General features: G+C 40.6%; 1 pseudogene; it reads left to right on the top strand.

Moving 5' to 3' along the window:
• Nucleotides 1-11,805: 11,805 nt before the first annotated feature.
• Nucleotides 11,806-13,287, top strand: LOC138078762 (endogenous retrovirus group PABLB member 1 Env polyprotein-like; annotated as a pseudogene).
• The last annotated feature ends 1,222 nt before the right edge of the window (nucleotides 13,288-14,509 follow it).

Raw genomic sequence — 14,509 nt, 5'->3', positions numbered from 1 at the left:
CACCCACAGATGACTACTGGAAAAACCATAGCCTTGACTAGACGGGCCTTTGTTGACAAAGTAATGTCTCTGCTTTTGAATACGCTATCTAGGTTGGTCATAACTTTCCTTCCAAGGAGTAAGTGTCTTTTAATTTCATGGCTGAAATCACCATCTGCAGTGATTTTGGATCCCCCCAAAATAAAGTCAGCCACTGTTTTCCTGTCTATTTGCCATGAAGTGATGGGACCGGATGCCATGATCTTAGTTTTCTGAATGTTGAGCTTTAAAAAGGTTACCATATCTGGAAGAAAAAGGAAAAAAAAAACCACACACACACATTACCGTATCTGGTTGAATTCACAGAATCACTGAATAAAATAGCTGAGATTGGTACACAAATTTGTTTCTGTGCTAAAAAGTGAAAGAAAGTGAAAGTAAAGTCGCTCAGTCATATCTGACTCTTTGCCACCCCATGAAATGTAGCCCACCGGGCTCCTCGGTCCATGGGATTCTTCAGGCAAGAATACTGTTTCTATGCTAAAGTGTTGTTTAATCTAATGTTATACTGCCTCCCAGTGGTATAAACTTATATTCACAGGCACCTGTAAATCAATAGTTATATATTTCCATTCTTATGCCTTTGGAAATACTGGAGATCTATTTACTTGTTTATTAGCAAAGTAATTTTTCGTGCATACCAAGGATGCTCTTTCTTAAATATTTACATCTCTTGAATCTGTATAATTCTATGCTTAAGACACACAACAAGCAGTTAATTATATGAAATTTAACATATATAGCATATATCTTGTCCAAGTCATTGTATCTTAAGTTATTAAACTATTATTATTATTCATTTTACTTTAGTAGTAAAATGAATGAATCTCACAGAGTCTATGTAACTTGCCAGTATCACACAGCTACCAGTGGCCAACCAATACTCTTACTCTCTTGTTCGTTCTCAAAGCCCATCCTTGTAACCATGAATTACACTTCCACCATAGTTTTTTCCCAGTTAGAATTTTTGTCAAGGCTTTAATCTTGCACTGCATGTTTATGGCTTTTCCAACATAATATCTTCTCCATGACCACAAGCATCAGATCTTTTGGAATCAATCCTTGAGTAATACCTTGTTCAGGTACTCATTTTTGTAAACACAACAACTAAATATCTGATCATTGTCTACCATCTATAACTGTACACTTTTTCACAAGATGTAAACAAGAATTTGCGTTCAAATATGTGTTGATCTTGCTACTCCACTCCTGACACTGGCGGTAAAAAAACGGTGGTACAATATTGTAAAGTAACTAGCCTCCAATTAAAAAAAAAAAAAAAAAAAAAGGTGGTGAAAAAACTCTTCTCTAAGTGCTTTAAGGTCTAAATCCAAACCATACCTTTAGAAGTGAAGTGAAGTGAAAGTCACTCAATAGTGTCCTACTCTTCGCGGCCCCATGGACTAGTCCATGGAATTCTCTAGGCCAGAATACTGTAATGGGTTGGCTCTCCCTTCTCCAGGGCTCTTCCCAACCCAGGGGTTGAATCCAGATCTCCCGCATTGCAGGCAGATTCTTTACCAGCTGAGCCACAAGGGAAGCCTTTAGAACTGCTGTGCAATAGGATAGTCATTAATCACACTAGTGTATTAAAATTTAAATCAATTATAATTAAATAAAAATTTAAAATCTAGCCATATTTCAAGTGCTCACCAGCTCCAGGTGGCTAGTGGCTACAATTGTGGTTGCACTGATGTGGAATATTTCCACCACTGTAGAAAGTTGATTCAAAAGTGCTGATCTAGAATAAAAATAATAGTTTTCTTCCAGATGTTGAACGAAAGGAACTCCAGCTAACTTGCTTTTAAACAATGAACCATATATAGCTCAATCCATTTTATAGTAATTAGAAACATTAGCCTTCTTCAGTATGCGTGCTTGTGAAATATATAGAGGTTAAGATCCAAGTGAAGCAAAACTGTACAATGACCTTGTAGGATTAGGAATTTTCAGAATTTTCTTTCACTATTTTTGATATCCAAAGATTCTGTAATATTTCCCCTTTTTTATTTCTAACATTATTGATTTGTGTCTTCTCTCTGTTTTCCTCAGTTCGCTTGAGGTTTATCAATTTTATTTATTTCTTCTAAAGAACCAGCTTTGTTTTATGGAGGCTTATCAACTTTATTGATCCTTTTGAAGGAGCCACCTTTCGATTTCATTGATCGTCTCTATTGATATCTACTGTTCAATTTCATTTCTTTTCACTTTGCATTTCCCTTCTTTTTCTAGTTTGCTATGGCTAAAGCTTAAATGTTTGTTTTTAGATATTTATTCTTTTTGAATATATGCATTCAATGTAGTAAACTTTCCTCTAAACATTTATTTTACTCTATGTCACAAATTCTGAAGTTATATTTTCATTTAGTTAAAAATATTTTAAAATGTTTATTGAAATGTCCTCTTTGACTCATGTATTGTTTAGAAATATGTTGTTAAATCTCCTGTATTTAGGATTTTCTAGTTATATTTCTATGTAGCCATCTGATTCTAGTTTAATTTCACTATGGCCTGAGCATGTACATTATATAATTTCTTTTAATTTTTTAAGCTATAATTTTTCAGAATGAGGTCTAACATGGCAAACATAACCTCAAGACAAATGTATATTCTGCTGTCGTTAAATAAAGTAGCTTATAAATGTTAATTATTTTATATACAGTTGGTTGATGGTGCTGTTAGTACAACTGTGTTGTGATTTTCTGCTGGCTGGGTCTGCCCATTTCTAACAGAGTGTTACAGAAGTCTTCAGCTATAATAGTGAATTCACCTGTCTCTCCTAGCAGTTCTATCAGGTTCTAACTTACATCTTGACACTGCTGTTAGGTTCATATACAAAAGAATTGTCTTCTTGGAGAATTAATTGTTTTATGGTTATGTAATATTCTTCTTTTACCCTGATAACTTTTCTTGTTTAGAAGTTGCTCTGCGTGAAATTAATACAATGATACTCCACTCCAGTACTCTTGCCTGGGAAATCCCATGGACAGAGGAGCCTCGTAGGCTACAGTCCATGGGGTCGCTAAAAGTTGGACACGACTGAGTGACTTCACTTTCACTTTCATGCATTGAAGAAGGAAATAGCAACCCACTCCAGTGTTCTTGCCTGGAGAATCCCAGGGACAGAGGAGCCTGGTGGGCTTTCATCTATGGGGTCGCACAGAGTCGGACACGACTGACGCGACTTAGCAGCAGCAGCAGCAGCTACTCCAGCTTTCTTTTGATTAGTATTCACAAGGAATATCTTTCTCCATCCGTTTCCTTTTTTTTTTTTTTGACTACATATGTATTCATCTTTAAAGTGGATTTTATATAGAAAATACAAAATTGCATCTTGTTTTTATTTCACTCTGACGATTTCTTTTAGCTGATATATTTAAACCATTGACATGAAGATGATTATTTAAACAGATGAATTGATGTCTGCCATGTATGTAAATGTTTTCTATTTGTTGCTATTGTTCTTTGTTTTCATTTTGTCTTCTACTTCCTCAGCCTTATGTAGTTTTAGCTGGGCAGCTTAGATTATTGCATTTTCTCTCCTATCTTGTATCCATTGCACTTCTTTCTTTTTTTAAAAAAAAAAAAAATATTTTTAGTGATTGCCCTGATGCTTGTAATACAAAATTACAACTAGCTCAAATATGCTTTCAATTAATACTGTAAACCTCAAAAGACTAGTGCAATATCTTATAATAACAAAATAATCCTAGTTATACTCTTGTCCCTTACATCGTTACTGCCATTCATTCCACTTATGCATAAACTACAAGAACCTAATCAGTCATTATTTTGAACAAGCTGTTACCAGTGTGATCAATTAAGAATAGGAAAGATACATTCTAAATTTTCTCATTTATTCCTCAAAGTAGATCCTAGTTTCTGACTTGGATCCCTTTCCTTACCTCTTTCTTCTCCTTCCTTATTTTAACATTCTTACAAGGAAGGTCTCCTGGCTACAAATTCCCTGAAGGTTTTTTGTTTTTTGTTTTTTCTGGAAAAAATCTTTATTTCCCCTTCACTTTGAAGGGGATTTCATAGAACATAGAATTCTAGGTTGGTATTGTTTTTCCTCTCAACAATTTGAACATTTCACTCCACTCTGCTTGTTTACCTGGCTTCTTAGGTAGCAAAAGGTGGCAAGGTAATTTTTTTCTTCTTGCTTCTTTCCAAATTTTTCTCAATCTTTGTTTGACTTTCTGCAATTTGACTATGATATACCCAGGTGTATTTGATGGAGGTGTGTGTATGTGTGTGCAGATTTACGCTGCTTGGCTTTCTCCAAGCTTCCTAGATCTGTGCTTTATTGTCTGATGTTAACTTGGGGGTAAATTCTCAGTCACCGTTTTTTAAAATATTGCTTCTACTTCTTTGTTCTCCTTTTAGTGTCCCTATGAGAGGGTAACAGGCAGGAAGGCCAGAGGTCTCCAAACGGAGGAAATAGCCTGCAAGTGTCAGACATTTTTATCTCTCTTAAGAGGCAGGAAGAAACAGACTAGCGATATTTTTTCCTTCTTTATACAAATTTAAAAGGAAGTTTCTCTTAAAATTCTGTGTTGCCATAATGACACCTAGTTTCACTTGAAGTTAATTAACCATTGCCTTTTTCTTATGAAAATGTTTATCTTAAGCTATGCTAATGTACTATGCATTTACCCCAAACTAAGTCTTCAAGTCTGTTCCCCCTTTTGGGCTCAGAACCTACTATAACCAGTATGTTATACTCCGATATTGTTCCTCTAATCTATGTTCAGTTCAGATCAGTTCAGTTCAGTCGCTTAGTCGTGTCCGACTCTTTGCGACCCCATGAATCGCAGCACGCCAGGCCTCCCTGTCCATCACCATCTCCCAGAGTTCACTCAAACTCACGTCCATCGAGTCTGTGATGCCATCCAGCCATCTCACCCTGGGTCGTTCCCTTCTCCTCCTGCCCCCAATCCCTCGCAGCATCAGAGTCTTTTCCAATGAGTCAACTCTTCACATGAGGTGTCCGACATACTGGAGCTTCAGCTTTAGCATCATTCCTTCCAAAGAAAGCCCAGGGTTGATCTCCTTCAGAATGAACTGGTTGGATCTCCTTGCAGTCCAAGGGACTCAAGAGTCTTCTCCAACACCACAGTGCAAACGCATCAATTCTTTGGCGCTCAGCCTTCTGCACAGTCCAACTCTCACATCCATACATGACCACAGGAAAAACCATAGCCTTGACTAGACGGACCTTAGCCGGCAAAGTAACCTCTCTGCTTTTGAATATACTAAACTATGTAAATGACATTATTTGTATGGTGCTCTGCCCTTCTTCAAGATTCAAGTTAATCCTTTTATGACCCAAGATAAAGCATTTGGAGCCAAGATTATCCCAAAATACATCTGATGGGTGAGGGGCCTGGTGCCATTCTGACTTTTGAGACATTCCTTTCTTTCATTAACAGACTGCTGGTGACTATATAACATCCAGCTAAAGACTAGCAGGGGGGTACTCTTTCTGCCCCCTTCTGATGTCTATGTCAGAAGCTTTCTCTATCTCCTTTATACTTTAATAAAACTTCATTACACAAAAGCTCTGAGCGATCAAGCCTCGTCTCTGGCCCAGGATTGAATTCGTCTCCTCTGGGGGCCAACAATCCCGGCGTCGTAATTCAACAGCAACCTTTCATCCTGAGGGCTTGTCCGGGATCCTTCAGGACAAGATAAAGATGCTTGGAGAGCTAGTTCTTTTTTCTCTTAGCAAACACGTTTTTTGCTGTGCTTTACTAACTCTACGGTGTGCTTGTGTGAATGAATGACATGCCCTGTGCGAAGCAAATGAGGAGCCCTGCCCTGCAGTTCCACAGTGATCTCATACGGCTTATGGCAGAAGCCTGTCAGGGGTTTGTATCGACCTGCCAATGCCAAGAGGCACCCAATGACTCCTTTGGGAACCGACCAGAAATGGGCAAAGCCTGTGGACCGAACTCTCCTTTCTCGGTCAAACTTTTTGGTCTCTTTGACCATTTCATAACTCCTTGGGAATTAGAGGTACTAACCTAATCTATCGGAACATAGACTTTCAAGGGACTTGTGATCTATACTGTTACTGTGTACTGTGACTTAGGCCCCAAACTTGGATTGGTCGTCAAGAAAGTGCCTAGCCTCGCTAGGAATCAAAAGTTCAGAAGCTAGATGGAGCTCTAGCCCCAAGAACATCTCAGAGGTTAAAGGTTACTCAGATTGGGACTGCAATGGGTTTTTTCCTTTGGTAACACTGGCTCTTAGTGGACCAGAGGAGGCTCGCATACTGGTGTGGTGATGCTTGAAAAGAACATCTCTGCTTTATGTTCCTATCGGTCTTATTATGGTCAGAAATATACACAGGGTCGTGCACAGGCGCTCCGGTGACGAATGTTTCCCCCAGCGGTCTTAGCTTGGGAGGCATTCCGGAAGGTTACTCTGATTGCACCCCGGGTGACATCAGAGGCAAGCAAGGTTAAAGGTGAAGAGCTGGATGTCAGGTCGAGATGCTATCAGGTCTACCCCTGGTACATCCCCACTCCATCTTGGTGGTAGAAGCGAGAGGGTGGAAGACAGCGCCTGCGTCGGTAAGGGACAGACTAAGTCCGACCAGGAAGGAAAAGGTTTTGGTGTAAAGTCTGTCTACACCCCCATCTAGAGCAGGGAGGGATGCCTCCGGTAAAAAAATGGAGCTGGTCGCTTTTTTTCTCTCTTACAGATGGGAGCTAACAATTCCAGCCTCACTCCTTTGAACTGTATCCTGAAAAACTGGGACAGATTTGGTCCCCAGGGCTTAAAGAAGACACACCTGGTCTTCCTATGCGATACTGCATGGCCACGGTATCCATTGGAGGACGGTGAATGGTGGCCAGTTGGAGGGTCTCTTAAGTATAATACTGGTTTACAATTAGACCAGTTCTGTAAGGAACAAGGGAAATGGGTAAAAGTAGCATATGTGTTGTCCTTTTTCTCTCTGCGAAATATGCCAGACTTATGTCCTAAGGTTATAGATTTGGGCATGAAATCTTCAGCTCCCTCCTGTCCTCCTACTTAATGCCCCCGTACCCGGGGCTCCAAGCTGAACAAACTGAAAGCCAGAGAACCCCCCTCAGAATGGCTGCTTTGGTATCAGCAGCCAAACTGAGATTCAAACTGCCCACGTGGAGGTCCAAACAACTCCTGTCTCAGTACGACCTCAGACTATTCTGGTTTCAGTAGAAACTCAGACCATCGAAGTTAGAGATGAGATGGAGGACAGGAGACAAAGAGAAAAAGAAAAACAGGTTTCTCCAGTCTATCCCTGGGATCATATGCACAGAACAGCCAGAGAGACTGAGGAACAGCCACACAAGCTGTTGCCTTTTTATGAAAAACCCACCGGGAGTTCAGCCTATGAGAGTTAATAAGCCTTTTTCTTATCAAGAAATACAAAGAATCAAGGAGGACCTGGGAGACTATTTAGAGAACCCAGAAAAATATACTAGAGCTTTTAAAGGTATTACTCTGCTTTATGACTTTACTTGGAAAGATGTGATGTATATCTTGGGACAAACACTGACTCCCGACTCAAAGACTCGAGTTTTGAGAAAAGCGGTTGCTTATGGAGATGAATGGCTTGGTAATGAATGAGTAGGGAAGAGGGAGAATGAGATAGCGGCCCTCCCCACTGGGAATCAGGCGGTCCCAACTGTAGAACCAGACTGGGACTACAACTCAGCTAAAGGAAGATGGGATCAGAGTCATTTTGTCAGATGCATTCTTGAAGGACTCAGGCAGGCGTGTGCTAAGCCTTTAAACTATGGCAAATTGGCAGACATAGAACAGGAGGAGAAGGAAGCCCCTGGTAAATTCCTAGATAGACTAAGAGAAACTCTTCGCAGATTCACTGAGATTGATCCCGAAAGTGAAGAAGGAAAAGTGATCTTGAAAGATAGATTTATCACTCAGTCAGCTCCAGATATCCGCCATAAGCTACAAAAACGGGCGTATGGACCAAATCAGTCTTTAGATACTCTGTTACAACTGGCTCAGACAGTTTATTACGGTAGGGAATATGAGGAAAAGAAAGAAAGACAAAGGAAAAGGTGGAAGCCTTCGTAATGGCTATGAAAAACTTTCTTAAACAGCCAGAGAAAAATGCCCAGAGGGACCCAGGTGAAAAGGGATGGGCTTGCTATTCCTGTGGAAAGGAGGGACACTTCAAGCGGGATTACCCTCAGGCATCTAAGCCGCCCCCGGCTCCATGTCCGGTCTGCAAAGGACCACATTGGAAGAGAGACTGCCCTCAAAGGCGTAGGTCTCCAGGGTCGGACTCTCAAGACAATAAGGACTGAAGTTGCCCGGAGGTCCCCACACAAGCTCCCGTCCTAATTACACCTGAGGAACCCCAGGTATTAATAATCGTGGGGGGGCCAATCCGTCGATTTCCTTTTAGATACTGGAGCAACTTAATCTGTGCTTACTGAAGCCCCTGGCCCACTTTCTTCCCGATCTGCTTCCTTAATGGGACTGTCTGGACGAGCCAAAAGGTATTAGTTCAGTTATTCTTTATCTTGCAACCGGGATTCTGTGCTATTTTCACACGAGTTTCTGATCGTGCCAGAATCCCCCTCACCCCTTTTGGGGAGGGATATACTGAGCAAGGTCCATGCTTCTATTTTTAATGAATATGGAGCCCTCCCTTTCTCTCCCTCTAGTTGAACAAAATGTAAATCCTAGAGTATGGGCTGATGGAAAATCTGTGGGTTGAGCACAAATACTATTCCTGTAGTTGTCAAGCTCAAAGACCCACACTTATTTCCACATAAGAAACAGTATCCTCTGAAACCTGAGGTTAAGGAAGGGTTAAAACCCATCATCGAAAATTTAAAGGAACAGGGACTATTAATTCCCTGTAACAGTCTTTGCAACACTCCTATTTTGAGTATAAAGAAATCGAATGGTAAATGGAGACTAGTTCAAGATTTACGTATAATAAATGAGGCTGTAGTTCCTTTGCACCCCGTGGTGCCTAATCCTTATACTCTGTTGTCTGAAATTCCTGAACAAGCCAAATATTTCTTAGTAATTGATTTTAAAGATGCCTTCTATTCAGTGCCTTTGGTGGAGGAAAGTCAATTTCTATTTGCCTTTGAAGACCCTACGCAGCCAGCTTCTCAGTTAACCTAGACAGTTTTGCCCCAGGGATTTTGTGACAGTCCTCACTTATTTGGACAAAGTTTGTCACGGGATCTACAAAACTTTAATAGCTGTGAAGCGGTGGTGTTTGCAATATGTAGATGATATTTTGCTCTGTGCTGAGACAGGAAGCTTGTTCGCGAGCCTCAGAAGATTTCTTAAACTTTCTGGCAGGCTGTGGTTACAAGGCATCAAGAGAAAAGGCTCAGCTTTGTCAACAATCAGTTAGATATCTGGGCCTAATCATATCAGAAGGGACTAGGGCCATAGGCCCTGAGAGAATTAAACCTATACTAAATCATCCCCTACCTATGACTTTAAGACAATTGAGAGGATTTTGGGGAATCACAGGTTACTGTGATTTGGATTCCGGGTTATGGAGAACTTGCCCGGCCTTTATACAAACTTATAGCTGAAACTCAGCAGGCCCAAACTGATAAACTCCAGAAACTCAAAAGGCTTTTAAGGTTCTTCAGACTGCTCTCCTGCAAGCTCCAGCTCTGAGCTTCCCCACAGGGTCAGAATTTAATTTGTTTGTCACTAAAAGAAAAGGTATGGCCTTGGGAGTTTTGACACAACCCCGAGGGCCTCACCAGCAACCTATTGCTTATCCAAGCAGAGAATTAGATGTAATTTCACGTGGGTGGCCCCACTGCCTAAGAGTAATTGGGACAGCGGCTTTATTAGCACCTGAAGCTTTAAAAATCATTAATGGATGAAACCTTACTGTACTGACTTCTCATGATGTGAGTGGAATCTTAAATTCTATGGTTAATATTTGGATGACAAACAGTAGGCTTCTTAAATATCAGTCATTGTTGTTAGAAGAACCAGTAACTAAGCGCAACGTTTGTGGAAATTTAAATCCTGCCACTTTCCTTCCTGAGAAGGAAAATGAAACACCTGATCACGATTGTTCTCAATTCCTAACTTTAAACTACGCAGCTCGGGAAGATCTAATGGATACCCCATTAGACAATCCTGACCTGGAAATATTTACAGATGGCAGTTCTTTTGTTCAGGATGGAAAGAGCGTAAAGCAGGTTATGCCATGGTGACTGCTGAACAGGTTTTGGAAGCAAAATCTCTCCCCCGGGGAACCAGTGTTCAGTTAGCGGAGCTTGTGGCTCTGATCCGGGCAGCGGGTAAATATCTACACGCATTCTAAGTATGCTTATTTGACTTTACATGCTCATGCTGCAATATGAAAAGAAAGACAGTTTAAAACAGCAACAGGAAAACCTATTAAACATTTCAGAGAGATCGAGAGACTTTTAACTACTGTATATTGTCCTAAAGAAGTAGCTGCTATGCATTGCAAAGGGCACAGCAGGGATGGAAGCGGTGGCCAAAGGAAATCAGCTGGCTGCCTGTCAGGCCAGAAAAGCAGCACTTTACGAAACCCCTTCACTGCAGACGCCTTTGATTTGGACAGGTCCTGCGGAACAGGAAAAGCCACAGTATACTAAAGAATAATTAGAAAGATACGAAAAAAGAGGAGCAAAGATGACTGATAAAAGATGGTTACAGTCCGAAGATGGATGATTAATAATTCTTGAAAATGCTCAATGGAAAATTCCTAAGGGTTTACATCAGAGTTTCATTTGGGTGCAGAGAATATTAACCAAATGGCTTCTCGTTTGTTTGAAGGTAAAAATGTAATGAAAACTTTAAACAATATTACCAAAAGGTGTGAGGTTTGTCAGAAAAATAACCCAAAGACTGAAGAGCTAACAAAATCTGGATTACAACGAAGTGGGAAGTATCCTGGAGAGGACTGGGAAATTGATTTTACTCATATGCCAAAAGCTAATGGATATTCTTGCTTACAAGTTTGGGTAGATACTTTTACTGGATGGATTGAGGCTTTTCCCTGTCGTAGTGAACAGGCTAAGGAGGTTATAAAGATTTTAATCCATGAAATTATCCCCAGGTTTGGGCTGCCACAGAGCCTTCAGAGTGACAATGGCCCTGCCTTTAAAGCTGCTGTAACTCAGGGGATATCTAAAGCTCTAGGAATAAAATATCACTTACACTGTTCCTGGAGACCCCAATCCTCAGGAAAGGTTGAAAAAGCTAATGACATTATCAAAAGACATCTGTGCAAATTAACTCAAGAGACACAGGACAATTGGATTAAAGTCCTACCCATAGCTTTAATGAGGGCTCGAACTGCCCCCAGAAAGGGGAGACTGTCTCCCTTTGAATGTATTTATGGAAGGCCTTTCTTATGCACAGACATTGTTGTAGACCCTGAAGCCTTGGAATTAACTAGTTATGTAACTCAGCTCTCAGCTTTTCAACAGGCATCAACAGAACTCCAGGAGATGACTCCTAACCCTGCCTCTGAGTCAAGCAAGCCTCTATTTGAGCCAGGAACTGAGGTCCTCGTAAAAACTTTGGGATCTGGGGGCCCATCCCTCGAGCCCCTCTGGGCAGGCCCTTACCAGGTTATTCTTTCTTCTCCCACAGCTGTCAAAGTGCCAGGAATTCATTCGTGGGTACATCACACTCGAGTTAAGAGGTAACATCCCGACCAAAACTAAGTGACATCTTTTTATGTCTTTATTTTCTATGCTCTGACTTCGTACTTTTCAGATGGGCCTGATAACCTATGTGAGCTTACTTCTGCTGACTCCAAATATCCTGAGTCTGCCATTTGATCCTCAAGACAATGCCTCCCTGTCCTGGGCTCACTCCTACGCTGCATTCCACAATCGGTCTAACTGGGTCTGTGGAGCACTCCCCTCTTCATCAGTGGAAGCCTTGCTGTAGTGGACATCTCCACTTCAAGGAAAAGACTTTCTCCAAGTGTGTAAATACCTTCGATAACAATTACATCCGATGCCTCTCCTTCATCTGATGACATCTACCAACCCTAAAATAGACTGGTGCAACACTTTATACTTTAGCTATAGACATAATACTATAGTCATAAAAGCTATAGACTTTTAATTTTGATTATACATTGTCTCGGTTCAATGACTATTTTGCTACACATAAGACAAATAGGTCTAGATCTAATGGTTTTTTACCTGACGTTTATCAAATATGGGATGAGGTTATACGGCTAACTGCTGAAAAAGGGCGTTTAATATCTACTGCCCCTATATGCTGGGAACAAACAGAGCCATCCCCAAAAGTTAGCCAACAACTTAATTACAATGATTGGAAACAATTGGGATTTTTGCCTTAGGAAAGATGCTACGTAATCATTCCTGTGTTTTCCAACCCCAGTTCAGGTTCTCCCTTTGTCTGGCCAGGCACTAATTGGGACTGGATATCTCAGTCACACTGACATGCTGCAAACGGGACTTATTGGATATGTGGCTCTTACTATGGACATGGCTTCCCCCTGGTTGGATAGGGAGATGCACCCTGGGTCTAGCCTTTACTCACGGCTTTATATTTTCAGAGCTTCCAGAAAAGCCTGCTAATTTACCCCACCTTAAAACTCGGTGGGCAAGGTCTGTATTTCACTGGTATGATTATTTGGCTGCAGTCTTTGTTTCCTCTTTGGGAACTACAGATGTTATGCTACAAGTAGATGCTTTGACTAATTTTACTCAACAGGCATTACAAGATTGTCAAAAGGCTATTTCAGCTCTTAATGCTTAACAAGCACAAATTAGAAAGGTGGTTTTAGAAAACAGATTGGCTTTAGATATTCTGACAGCTGTGCAAGGAAGAACGTGTGCTATTATTCATACCCAATGCTGTACATATATACCTGATATGAACATGAATGTCACTCGTTTTACTAAACACATGAACAAGATGATCGAGGCCATGGATACTCCTGAAGCCTCAATTGCCTCACTTTGGGAGACGTTAACTAGTTCCCCATGGTGGACAACTATCTTAATTACAATAATTCTGATTGTTTTATTTTTACTGTTTGCTCCCTGCATCTGTAACTGTATAACTGGATTTGTTTCTAGCCACATGAAAGCTTTCAAGTTACAAATGGTTGCTCAAACTCCTGCTACTGCTGCAGCTGCCTCCAACTACTATTTGGGGCCCCTAGATCAGATATCCTCAATATTAAGATTAGGAAAATATGTTGCCTTGCCAATTTAGGGACAACACCCCTTCTCAGCTCAGAAGCAGTTATGAAACGAAAACGACACCCCTTTTCCCTAGGCAACATAATTCCCCTAAAAGAAGAGGGGGGAATGAGAGGGTAACAGGCAAGAAGGCCAGGGGTCTCCATACCGAGGAAATAGCCTGCAAGTGTCAGACATTTTTATCTCTCTTAAGCGGCAGGAAGAAACAAACTACCCATATTTTTTCCTTCTCTATACAAATTTAAAAGGAGGTTTCTCTTAAAATTCTGTGTTGCCATAATGACACCTGAAGTTAACCATTGCCTTTTTCTTACGGAAATGTTTATCTTAAGCTATGCTAATGTACTATGCATTTACCCCAAACTAAGTCTTCGAGTAGGTTCCACCTTTTGGGCTCAGAACCTACTGTAACCAGTATGTTAATACTCCGATATTGTTCCTCTAATCTCTGTAAATGACACTATTTGTATGGTGCTCTGCCCTTCTTCAAGATTCAAGTTAATCCTTTTATGGCACAAGATAAAGCATTTGGAGCCAAGACTGTCCCAAAATACATCTTATGGGTGAGGGGCCTGGTGCCATTCTGAGTTTTGAGACATTCCTTTCTTTCTTTCATTAACAGACTGCTGGTGACTATATAACATCCAGCTGAAGGCTAGCAAGGGGGGTACTCTTTCTGCCCCCTTCTGATGCCTATGTCAGAAGCTTTCTCTATCTCCTTTATACTTTAATAAAACTTTATTGCACAAACGCTCTGAGTGATCAAGCATCATCTCTGGCCCCGGATTGAATTCTTCTCCTCTGGGGGCCAAGAATCCTGGAGTTGTAATTCAACAACAACCTTTCACCTATTACATGTTGCACTTTTTGTAGTTATCCCACAGCTCTTGGATATTGTTTTGGGTTTTCTTTTCTTTTCTTTTCTTTTTTTTTCAGTTTTTTTCTTTTAACTTTTCAGTTTTGGATGTTTCTGTTGCTATGTCCTAAACTCAGAGATTCTATCCTCAGCCATGTCTAATCTATTAATGAGGCCATCAGACACTCTTTATTTTGTAAGTGTTTTTGATTCTCTGACATTTCTTTTTTTCCTTTCTTATAATTTCTATGTCTCTCCTTTCACTGCCTATTTATTCTTCATTGTGTCTATATTTTGCATTGGGGTCATTAGCATGTCAGTCATAGTTTAAAAAAGTTTCCAGTGTGATAATTCCAATATTTCTGCCATACCTAAGTTC

This window comes from Capricornis sumatraensis, chromosome 4, assembly GCF_032405125.1.
Source record: "Capricornis sumatraensis isolate serow.1 chromosome 4, serow.2, whole genome shotgun sequence".
Classification (NCBI taxonomy): Eukaryota; Metazoa; Chordata; class Mammalia; order Artiodactyla; family Bovidae; genus Capricornis; species Capricornis sumatraensis.
This window is presented reverse-complemented; position numbering and strand designations above follow the sequence as displayed.